This window comes from Hyposmocoma kahamanoa, unplaced genomic scaffold, assembly GCF_003589595.1.
Source record: "Hyposmocoma kahamanoa isolate Upper Pololo Valley unplaced genomic scaffold, ASM358959v1 114, whole genome shotgun sequence".
Lineage (NCBI taxonomy): Eukaryota > Metazoa > Arthropoda > Insecta > Lepidoptera > Cosmopterigidae > Hyposmocoma > Hyposmocoma kahamanoa.
This window is the reverse complement of record NW_020653383.1, coordinates 744826-758062: the sequence shown is the minus strand read 5'-3', so window position 1 is coordinate 758062 and position 13237 is coordinate 744826.

Below are 13237 nucleotides of genomic sequence, written 5' to 3'. Positions count from 1 at the left end.
ACACACACACACACACACACACACACACACACACACACACACAAACACACACGCACGCACGCACACATACAGACAAACACACAGACACGCACACACACAAACCAGACATACATTTCGTTAATTGTTAAGTGCTTAGTTTCAAGTCATAATTATTTCCGTGGTGGGGAGCCTGGAAGCTATAGCACAGGTTCCGACCTAGTTTAGATTCCAGCTTCCTATAATTAGCTAATACAACTAGAACTTATTAATATATGTAACAAGAATTTTGTGGTTTGTGATGGTACAAATAAACTTAAAAAAAACTTCACTTAACTTTCGAGATATTGGCATCTTAAGTTTTTATTTCTTTGAAATTGTATATACATGTTATTGTTTGCTTAACAATAAAACTGAAACTAAACAAGATAAGAAAAAACTGCATCTAGGCGGTTGTAGATCTCACCTTACTGATTCCAGCCAGACATGTTAATAACTCTATTTGTTCAATCTCTATTTGTAACCGACTTCAAAAAAGGTGGAGGTTCTGAATTCGTATGTTTTTTTGTTGTTGTGTGTATGTTACGCGACAACTCAGGCATTTGTGAACCGATTTTGATAATTATTTTTTGTTGAAAAGAAGGTATCTCGGAAAGGTTTCATCTTAATTTGAAGAAAATATTCCATGGATGAATTGCTTTTAGTACTCTGTACTGAGATTATATTATTCTTTTTAAATTAACAACATTTATTTGATACAATGATAAGCTTTGTGTTTTTTAATTTTAAGGTGGGACTAATTATACCATGAATTGATTGGAAGTATATACGTATTATGATTATGAATTATTGTTGTTCTTTTGCTTTTGAATTGAGACGTACAAAAATTATTTATGAAGTATACTAACTTTTAGTTATTTTTATATTTTCAGCAATTATAATAATAATAACGTTATTGCAAAATAGGTAAAAAATGCCTCCTAGTTTGGATCGCTGTACTTATGGGTAATTGTTTTAAAACGACAATATCAAATCAAGTTACAATAAATTTACAAAATATGGTGACTTTGAATACATGAATTATGTAGTTACATTATCAAAGTATAGTTGTACTGATTAAATAAACTACGATAACAGCCAACCGAAATCCATGCAAAGGACAAACACTTAAAAAAAATGTCAATTGCAAAACAAAGCCAGAAATTGAAATAGACAGAGGACAAAAGCTTCTAGTAATACAAATAGAGTGGATAATACTTCTGAAATCCCGGATTGCTTTAAATAAAAGACCAAAGATCAAAACAAAACAGCTACATTTATACATGCAAAATTTTTCTTCTAATTATCGCAAAGTAATAGCAGCTAGCTACGAAAAACGCAAAAATATATAAATCCAATACAACAATTTGAGAATATCAGGGGAAACTGTAGTTTATTCAGTGCGTATGAAAGGTAAGGTCAATATACTTTGCCTATATCGATCTCTGCTAATCACTGACACAAAGGAAACGTAGGTGTGGATAGAGTAAACAATATGCAGTATCTTCATGGAATGCAGACAAAACAGCTTATTTTTTATAACAAAAATGACGGGACGACCAAGTCGTTTGCGTAGTAGTACTCGTAAGTTACATGCCTGTCCATAATAGTTGCAGGGCCGCTCAGAGCTTCAAATCACAAAGGTCTGAGAGGCACTGCCACTGCGCCCATCACCCTGAGACATGAGTTGACAAGTCCCATGTGCCTGTAATTTCACCAACACATTTACCCTTCAAAACTGTAACGCAGTAACGCTCACATCACTGTTTGGCGGCAGTACTTGCCTAGACGATGACTTTAGTAGCAGTAGAGCTCCTTGTGAAAGAGTTCATCCAGGGAAGTACTGCCACCTTGAGTTCAAAGATACTTTGTTCTCATTAAGACAATTGTCACTTACATGAGAACTTAAAAACTAATCAGTAAATTAACAATATTCCAGTCCAAGCCGTGGTACAAACTATATAATGAATTACTACCATTAGATACAAACCTATGTTGAGAGTTCAACTGTTTACAAATTTACTTTATTATTATACAAATTAAATCTTTATTTCAGTAGTGAATAATCGTTAATAATAATGTTCATACCAATTTGATTTAAATAAACTAAATGACTCCGCATCTTTTACATTTGACGGCAGTTGTTAAAGATTTGCACTCCTTCAAAACCTATCGTCCTTTTGACTTAGTAAGTTCTGATCATGGGCAGGATTAGATGATTGGCTCTGCGGATGGTATTGTCGTACTTATGCGATTGTATTTTTTTACGAATGTAAGCTCAGTGTGTATGTTCCTGTGTAATGTTTTTAGAATGCATGTTGTGTAATTGTATAATTATTTATTTTTCATGATTTTAGTTTCTTTGTTCATCTTTTCAGTTGATGTTAAGTGTGGGTAATGAAATAGCAATTTGATAATTTTATTTTGTAAAATTGGCAGCTCTTGTAATTTCGTTTTCGACGCACAGCCCAATATTTCAAGGAAGTGTAAAAAATGTGGTTTTATTAAAGAGCTATAAAATGTGAGTCTCACCTGCAAACAGCGCACAATATGGCGAAGGAATCCTACAAGTGCTGATAGTTTGGAACGAACATAATCTATTTGGGCATGCCATGTCATACAGCTATCTAGCCGCAAGCCTAGGCATGTTTCTTGTCGTTTCTCTTGCAGAACACCTTACCTATTTTTGCCGCCAAGCAGTAATTGTAGCATTACTGTGTTTCGGTTTTGATAGGGTGCTGGTGAAATTACAGGTACATGGGACTTGTCAACTTATGTCTCAGGGTGTCGGGCGCAGTGGCAGTGCCCCTTAGATCTTTGCGATTTAAAGCAAAGACACTGCAACCGTTATGAACAAAAGTTGTTTGTTTGCAAAGTGTTGTATTTGTATTATTTCAAGTACATCTTCCTGTTTTATAAATTTATAGTTCTTTAATAATTCTTTCTTCAAAAGCCAAACATACCATACTCGTATTGTGTAACGTTGAAGAAATCTAACCCTAATGCAGTGTTTCTTCAATTTTATTTTTATGTTGATCCCGGTTCCCGGCTACGGCAGCTCGGGGAACAGTAAAGCTCAAGCTTACATCGTCGAAACACGTTTTACTAACCTGCCTTCGAATGGGAAGTATAAAGTTCTTACAGGAGTACGTACACAAATGATTTTGAAGACAATTTTACTATCAACTGTGTTAACGTTACATTGTTACATCAGTTTTTTAAACTTCTCATAACACTTTTAAAGTTGTCCCAGAAAACAATTGTTTTGAGAACTATCGACAAAAACTTATAAAACAATTTCTTTTATGATATTAAGTGACGGGAAGAAGAAACCGTACACCTGATGGTAAGCGTACCTGATACATAAATGTACAAGTACATGTGCCGACAATTTTACCAGCACCCTTACCCTTTAAAATACTACTGTTTGGTATGTAATGGTCAGTGCCAGAAATGTTCAGGAGTTTCATCATCAATAAGTATATGCAGTATAAAATATGGATTTGCTATAATTTTCCAGGCGCGTAGTCGTCCGATCACTAGAAATGTGAAAGAGATCTCTGTCTATTTTTTAATTTACCCTTGTGTCTTTTAATTAATAATAATAATAATTTATTTAAGAAAATAAAGTACATGTAGAACCTAACTAATTCCTATTATATCTAATATAAATAGATAGGATACTAACGATCATTAATACTAACTTTGTTTAAACTGGCTTCATGTTTCAGTGTTTGGATCAAACAACTCTAGAGGAGCTTTTATGAATCAAGATATTATTATTCGGCATTCTCTTTTCCTTAAATTATGTAAACTGAGAAGACCTTGGTTGAAATTCCACGTATTTTAATAAATTTATCGAGAAATTTGATCTTAGCATAATAATAAGCTATGTATAATTTTGCAAAAACGGGTATTTTCAAATGCTGATTGAACTCATCCGAAGAACAGAGTCCGATGTGATTATACAGCGATACGAGGATAAACACATAATCTAGGTATTCGAACTAAGGCATATCTATAGGTGTTTTCAGAATTTTTATGTGTTATTTCGTTTCGGAAATATAAAATCCAATAAAAGATCGATCTGATATCCACATGCGAAGAAAAACGATAGAAATGTACAGTGTCCTGAGAATAACCAGCCTTGCACATAGATGAGTCGAATTATACTTTCTCAAACTCGCTATCTTAAAGCACAAAGTAACTGACATGCAAAAAATGCATTGTAGCCTATTCAGCCTGCAACATTCACATAGTCACATTTTCTTCATATTCACACACTAGCTTTTACCTATTCTTAAAGTAATGCATCCAAGTTGACACTCTTGATAAGAAATTTAAAATAAATAGAAACTTTTGCCATCTCCTGAATAATTACTCTTTATAAGATACGAGTTTGAGAAAGTAGGACATCTATTTGCAAAGTTCAATTAAGTAGTAAGCGACGATTAACAAATAATATTTGTTTATCGTCGCTCTTTGAAGCACCAGCTACATTATTTAAACCATAAAGAATTCATGGCAAACGGAATATTTGAGGTAAGATACTTGTTTGGCGTGCATTTTATCATGGCTGAAAAGATCAAATCCGTTTGTATTCTACACCACATGACATGTTCTGTACGGAATTAAACGGAAAACGTATAAATAACTCATAAGACCTTGTAACGAAAATCCAAATTGTTGACTATTACAGTTTCAAATCAAAATATTATTTGCGACATTAAAATTTCATGAAACTAGTATAAAAATATTTAATAGTAAAACATACTTTCTATAGAAGAAGCGTACTTCACACTACAATATTCGGTCTGTGTTTACCGATCACCTCGTACGAGGTCATGGTTATTATTTGAAATTTATTTATTTTCATTTTACATATTTTATTTATTTGCATTTATTTATTATCGTTTTACATTTACTTATTTAGATTATAAAGTGTATACAGAATGTTCAAATCAAATCAAGTGAAAACTTTAATTTGCTTTATATACAATCATGTACATGCAAATACAGTAGTACAATTCACCAGCCTTATATAACGTCATTCTTATTCTAAATCTAAGTTTCAATGTCATTATTTAAATTACATACAATATTAAATTACAATATAAATAATGTTTTTATTTATTGAGTAAAATGGCCTATTTATAAAATGCTCTTTCACTTTTTTTTCAAATGTTCTAAAATCACTACATAGTTTCAGATCCTTACTTAAATATTGAATACAAATTGAACAATTGAAATTGAAAATTGAACACTTGGTACTGTCGACACTGTTGTTGAAATTAGAGACAGAGAGGTCCCAGGTTGACCTGTTGTATGGCCTGCATTTATTTCTCTCGTGAGTTTGAGTGTAATTTGTGGTTGTCTATGTGTGTCTATGGCACCCGCGACATAGGGTTTCCCTAGTGCGGGGCAATGTTGAGTGTGCGCGTTATTATTATTATTATTAATAATAATTTACTGCCAGGATAACTTTATTTCCAAGGTTGAAACTATGAGTTTGCCCTGCTGTTGGAAACTTTTCCTTATTTATAAAAACCTGTTAATTAAGTTAATGCCAAGCATCCATTGCACGTTTATTTATTTATTTTTTATGAAATATGTCATATAAAGACATTCTTCTTCTTCTTAGTGTGCCGCTTCTCTGCGAAGGTTGGCGACCATCATGGCTATTCTCATTTTTGAAGCTGCTGCTCGAGAGAAGGAACGTATGCAAAAAGTGGAACTAGTCTATCAGATTCTTCAACCTCGAGATTTTCCTTCTGACACGACTACGCTTTCCTTGTATTTTCCTTGCATTATTAGTTGAAGAATCCGGTATCTCTTGCCCCTCATTACATGACCAAAATCAGTATTTTGGCCACGTAATGAGGGGATGAAGACGTTACTTAGTCTAAAAATAACACTTGATATATGATCGAACACTCCGGACATTTACTAACTAACTAACTTAACTTTTTCTATTAAAGAAATTTCAAAATCAAGTAATCGTACGAGTACAAAACCGCTCACCAAGGAAAGAGGTTCGTCTATGGTGATGCAGACGCGTCCGTAGTTGTGTATGGAAATATACGTCAAGAAAAATGGACGGGACCTGTGCGTGGCGACGAAACGTCATTTTATAATTTGTTAATTACTAACATGAAATGGGCGGAGTCGGTCTGTAGCTGACAATAGTCGTTCGCTGTGTGAGGAAATTTGTAAAATCACGAACCGTGCGAGATCGCTTTTATGCCCCGAACAACGAAAACAGCACGAGAAATCTAAATTGGCAATTATCTTACAGGAGGTAACGCTACTAAATAACTGTTTATTGGCTTGCGTATTTATTATCCTATTCCCCTAGTGCTTTTGGACAAAACCATCACACCAATGCATGAAATTAAAATATATAGACAACTCACTGAAATGTTTTGTAACAGGTTTTCGTTCGCAATGAGTTTTCTAGTTCAGTACTTTACAATTAGATAGAGCCTATAGTAAGAGAGGATATTAGTCCTCTATATACTGTGTATATAATTTTATCTCGTTATTTATTCAACTAAACAATGCGATTATTAAATAATTTCTGTATGTTAAAATTAACCAATCAACCTTCATAATTATTTTTAAAATCGTTACTGCAATCAACACCTTAAACAACGTTGTACATTTAACAAGATTTTAATTATTTAAGATTATCTAAAGATTGTTTTATAAATTTTCCACGTTAAGAATCGGTATATGTTTAACAGGAGGGAAATATATTTCTTACCGTCACCATTTAACAGGTAATTAAAATGAAAATTCCAATAACACCTGACAACCTTATATGTTATAACGGAACGGTAAATAAATGTCCCTCCCGTTAATGGAAAATTTATAAAATTTGCCAAGAATAATCAAAATGATGAAGTACTGTTAGATATTTCCGAATTTGACAACATTGCACGGGAACTCATCGAAATAACTGATAGAAGAGCATTGCATCAGCAATAGCAGGAAGTAACGGTAAGCGGTGCGTAAAATCGAAAATCGCCTCCGACCCCTGGCATTTTGTGGTGTAGGTACTAAATCAAAATCCCAATAAAACAGCGTTTTGCCGATAAAATAAATATTCCTTCCTCATTTTATTGTAGTTGTGCAATACACACAAATCTTGAATATAGCCTTGCGTGTTTTATTTTTATACGTTCGTGATTTATAAACATGAACAATGAGCTCGTTTTTTCTTTGTATAAGAACCATAGGTTTGTTTGAGCGAATAGAAAATTATTCATCGTTGATATATATGTATCTTGTTTTAATTTTAATTTTATCTGGTATCTAATTTCTATTAATTTTAATTTCAATTTAAATTTTATTTATAGTTTTGGTTTATTAATAATTATTTGCGTTACTCTTGTGTTATATAATCCAAGCGGTCGAAATAAATAATTATGAACGAATGAATTTTTTTGATGCACATAAAATTACTGTGGCAACACAGAAAAGTAACTTAATTGAGGCTATCACAGCAAAAGTGATGTAACTCACATTTTTTTCTAAAATATTACTTTAAACTGTAACACTATATTCATGTATATTTTTTAAATAATTATTTATTACTAGCTGGTGCCTGCGACCTCGTCTACGTAGAAATAAGAACTACGAATAGCCTACTGTACTACTTACTTGAAAAACCTACATCTTTCATCCCTATTTCACCCCCCTTTTGAAGATTTTTATTTTTGTGGCAAAAAGTAGCCTATGTCCTTTTCGTATGTGCTATTTAACTCTATGCCTAAATTCATCCATTTTCAACGGTTTAGGCTTGAAAACGTAGCAGACGGAGTTGCTTTCGCATTTTTAATTTTAGTTTGGATTACTGTATAAGGTTATATACTAAAATTACTATATATAAATTGAATTTTGGGTAATTTTAATTTCCTTTTCAAAATAAATAAATAAACATAATAAATATTAGACAACATCACGTACGTTGCTCTGATTCCAAAGTAAGTAGCTAAAGCACTTGTGTTAAGGAAATCGGAAATAACGACGGTAACACAAAGACCCAGACCTGATACAATATAGAAAGGTTAGTTTTATACACTGACCCGGCCGGGGATCGAACCCGGGACCTCAGAGATGGTGACACCATGAAAACCGGTGTGAAAGCTTCTCGATCACAGAGGCCATCTTATTATCTTCTATAAGCATTTAATGGGATTACACCACCTTTGCGATCATGGTTGTGAGAGCAAAGGTGGTGTAACCAACGTCACATATTTTATATTAAATATAAAAATAGTAAGTTCTAGTTTAGTTTAACTGCCTCCGTGGCCGAACGGTTACCATGCCGGACTGCCACCCAGAGGTCCCAGGTTCGTTTCCCGGGCCGGGAGAAATAGTTGTATGGCCTACAATTATTTCTCTCGTGAGTTTGGGTGGAATTTGTGGTTGTCTATGTGTGTGTCCATGGCACCCGCGACACAGGGTTTCCCTAGTGCGGGGCTATGTTGAGTGTGTGCGTTATTTATTTATTATTTATTTATTTATTAGTTGCAAGATGTGGCTAATACTAAGTTAGTGTAAATTTATTTTTATTTATTTATTTTAGTTAACTACGTTTAAGTAGCTGATTTATAAATTTATGGTGGATAAGTGTACAGGTAAAATTATACTAAATACCCGGAATGTTAAGTATTATCAAGTATTAAACAAAACAACATTGAAGGTTTCTACGACACGCGTTGATCCACCCTAATACCTTGTTTCGTCTCCGAAACCCAGAGCGGATGTATCATCCTGTTATCTTAGTGGGAAATCCAGTGACTCGGGATATTACTGAGCCAAATACCTAACCTTTGTAACTTCTGTAAGAAAATTACTACTTAACTTCTTAGGTATCGACTTTTAGATTTACAATGTTACTGGGTTTTTTCCTTTAATTCATTATGTAACACTATTATAGTTTCTGGGCTATTAATATCATTTTGTAATTAGTTCTAGTATCAAAAAACGTGAAAAAACTTAACATTTCCATTCAAAAATTTTGCTTTTGAGTCCTAAACAGCGATAAGTTTAAATTTGTGAACCATTAAGATTTCTCTCTGATTAAAGACCAAACGGAAGCATTATATTTTAAAGAAATAGTATATTTCAAACAAAATTCTACAAATTGATACCAAAGAACCTAGAAATGTGTAGAAACACAGTGTTTCTATTTTCTCAATGTCCCATCATTCAATCATTGGATTTCCTAACACACGACACACGTATATTAATTTCCAGCATGGGCATGGAAACTAATATTCGCGTGCATTAGATTTATTCTATAATAATTTGAATTTTGAAGTTGAGTTGAATTAGGAATTTTGTTTTGTTTTGATTTCTGTGTGAACTATATAGAGCTGTAAAACTCTTTCCCTATTTTTGTTAAATGACTTCGTGGCTGAACATTTACAATCCCGTGACGGGAGAAATATTTGTAAGGCCTACATTTATTTCTCTCGTGAGTTTGGGTGAAATTTGAGTGTCCATGGCACCCGCGATACAGGATTTCTCTAGTTCGAGGCTGTGAGTGTGTGCGCGTTATTGACTATAATAACATTGACTCCATGTCAATAAGCAGGTTAACTAAAATATAAAGTAAATAAAGCGTGCTTCTTTTATACAGCTAAAAATGAATATTTTTCCGTTTATTAATAATTTATTAAAAATAGTAATAGCAACTCTATATACTTCCAAGTCGACTGAAAGCGTCCGATCTGTATCAAAGGCAAAGGGCAACTCAATAAAACCCGATGACAGCCGAAACACGAAGTTTGCCGAGTGACATTGAGAAAATAGAACACTGTAGCCATGTGTAAATAATACTGTAACAGCGACAAAAGCAAAATTTTTATAGGTATTATATAGCTATTCTTTTCTACATACTTGCTGCTTAATAAAACGGAAAGTAATATTGCCAAACCAGAAACAGAACTCTTTTGAAAATGTATTGCTTATCTTCGTGAGCAGTGGCAGTAGAGCTCCTTGTGAAAGAGTTCGTCAAGGGAAGTACTGCAACCTTACCTATTTCTGCCGCCAAGCAGTAATGTCAGCATTACTGTGATCTGGGTTTGAAGGAAAAGGGTGCTGACGAAATTACAGGTACAGGACATGGGACTTGTTAACTTATGTCTCACGGTGACCGGCGTAGTGTCAGTGCCCTGTGTGTCTTAGCGATTTAAAGCTCTGAGTGGCACTGCAACTATTATGGACAGGCGTGTAGCTTACCATTAGGTGCACGACTTGTTCGTCCCGTTACTTGACATTATAAAAAAAATGTAATTCATATCGTAACAGATATTTACAGATAAATTAAATATGGGTGAAATTGTCTGCTGCTAATTGGACTAGTTATGTCAAACTTTCCAAAAACTCTCTTTAATCGAAAACATTGAGAGTGATTCGTGTAGGTTTACTATTATTGTATTGAGTATTATTAGTGGAATATAGTTGACTGCATACAAAAATCGTTTAAGCGTTTATTCATGGATGCAATATCAGTTTATCTGCTTGCCACACGAATGAAGCTTTTATCCCCAATAGGAGGTAAAAGGACCTCTCTTTTTCTGCTCAGTAAAGACGAAATAAAATGTATTTTCTAAGAACGGCCACTTCGTAAGAAGATTACCACTGATTTTAAATGTGGAATATTCTGTTATTCTTTTTGTCACTTATGTCCCTTCATGAGTCCACTTTTAACTATCGACGTAAAAAGAGGGGAGTTGTAACTTTGACGTCTTTGTTTGTGAGTCAGTCTGTAATATCGTAGTTCCAAAACAGATGGATTGATGTTTTTTTTTTTATTTAAGGCCAATTTGATTGGGATGGTCGATAGTTATATTTGATGGACATCTGTTCAGCTGTTTAATCTTCAGCTCTTTTCTCAGTTAATTTAGAATCTTCGTCATTAAAAAAAATCACTTCCACTTGTCCGAACGACTTGAAATTTAATATATTATAGAAATCTATAATATGGTACCTTTGATCTGATGTTGCAACCAATAATCTATGCCGACTATTACCCGACTCTTCAAGTATATGCTAGAACTATCGTGTTTTGGCTCACCTCGACGAGTTATTGACTTACAGATAGATGGTGAGTTTATTGAATTTTTGTAGTGCGCTTTTTTGTGTCGCGGGCTTTTAAATATCATTTAGGTTCTTAAGATGATTTTTGAAGAATGACTACCAATACAAATTTGTACCATTCTGCATCAAAAGTATCATGTTACTATATTATGATGATTATTATTGTTTAATTTAGCTTTTGTTTAAAATTACTTTATTATTATGTACTTTTATTTTTTAAATTTCAAATAATGTATATTTTTTTAATTACGGCGCTGTAACAGGGTCATGTTGATACTATTTTAATTTTAAGAGCGTTATGTAACACATGAAGCAATAAATACTTTCACTTTGACTTTTATTCGTAATATCCTTATTTTACTTGCAATTTGTACAATATTTTATTTAAAAATATACATACGCTTGCCGCTGCAAATTGTACTTGGTTCGATTGCAATCACGGGGCCGGCGCCATTAAGTATTGTCGAATCTTATGCGGCTTGGATTACTAAATTATATAGGAAAATGTCTAGATGAAACTGTATAGAAGTAAGTACTCTATCCATATTAGGTCAAACTGCCGCATTTTTCATTAAATTCAGCCTTTTGAAAAGTTCTATGGCTGGCAGTATTTATCAATCTATAATGACTGAAATGTTCTACGGATGTCAAATATAATCTAAATAGCGCTAGATCGGCGAGAGAGGGTAGATAAGAAAGAAATGAAAAAACAAAAGTTGCTATTACCAAATTATATTGTTTTGCTCTCATAATGACATAATTTGTTGCAAACATCGAGAATATAACCAGAAATAGAGACGAAATAAGGAATACATCCATCCCTGGCCATTCATCAGGCAAATGGGCCTTATATCACTTTTAAATATCAACTCTCGTTTGCGCTGAAATCACAAATTAGAAAGCTGAAATAGTACAGCGCCAGAAACTAACCTGTGTGTACGTCTACGTATATTCCAAAAATATTCTGTATTTATTGTAATAAAGATAATATCTCTAACAATAGGAGGCTTTTCCATTCGGTGGAGTGGGAAAAACAGCAAAAAACATGTAATCACAAAACAAACGCAATCACATTTCTTCGGTAATTAAATATTAAATATGTAATTTTTTAATGTTCGTCCATTACAGCAAAGTTCAAGTTAAACTGGTCGATTTGAAGTGAAGTCAATTGTTTAGAATTTGGGCTGGCCAATCGGGGAGCTGTTGTCATCGTAATGATTCGGCAGAATAGTTTTCAAACAAATTAAATAACATTTCGTCTATATTTCTGGAGTATATACTCGATAGTTGCAAAATACCGTAAAAGTACAATGTAACAAAAAATAGAAAAGGACAATAATATTGTCTCGTATAATGTCAATTATTTTATTTTAAGGTTAAAACATAGCCAAGAATACTTACACAATGAACGTGAATTACCAGCTATCAGGCACTAATTAATTTCTACATTTATCTAATCGCTTAATTCCAGTTGGGGACTTATTAATGAACATTGAAATAATTAATAACCGCATTTGCAGTTAAGGATAATAAATGACAGAAGTTTCTAAGAAGAATCTCAAGGGCAAGTTTATTTTCGTAAGTATTTTAACCATTGATAAGACCCATATCTTACGTCACAATTTTTAATATAGAATAATAGAAGCTGACTGTGACTTAGAGCGTATGCCTGACTGAAATATAAACACGAAATAATAATTGGAATGTTCCACTACATTGTCGGAAAGCACGTGAGATGACTACGTTGTGACTACTAATGCTACGATGTAGTCGCACAATCGCACGTTGATTGAGTCGACAGATTGTGTGAATCAGTTTGGATGAATTTTGTCCTAACTTACAGGACACTCTGCGTTTAGACTCGTAACTCACACAAATATTAATATAATATGTATTATATAATAGCAGTAGGACTTCTTGTGCAAAAGTTTGTCCAGGGAAGAACTGCCACCTTACCTATTTCTGCCGCCAAGCACTAATGTTAGCATTATTGCGTTTTTGTTTTGAAGGGTACAGGTGCTGATCAAATTACAGGCACATGGGACTTGTCAATTTTTGTATCAGGGTGACGGGCGCAGTGACAGTGCTCCTCAGATTTTTATGTGGTTTT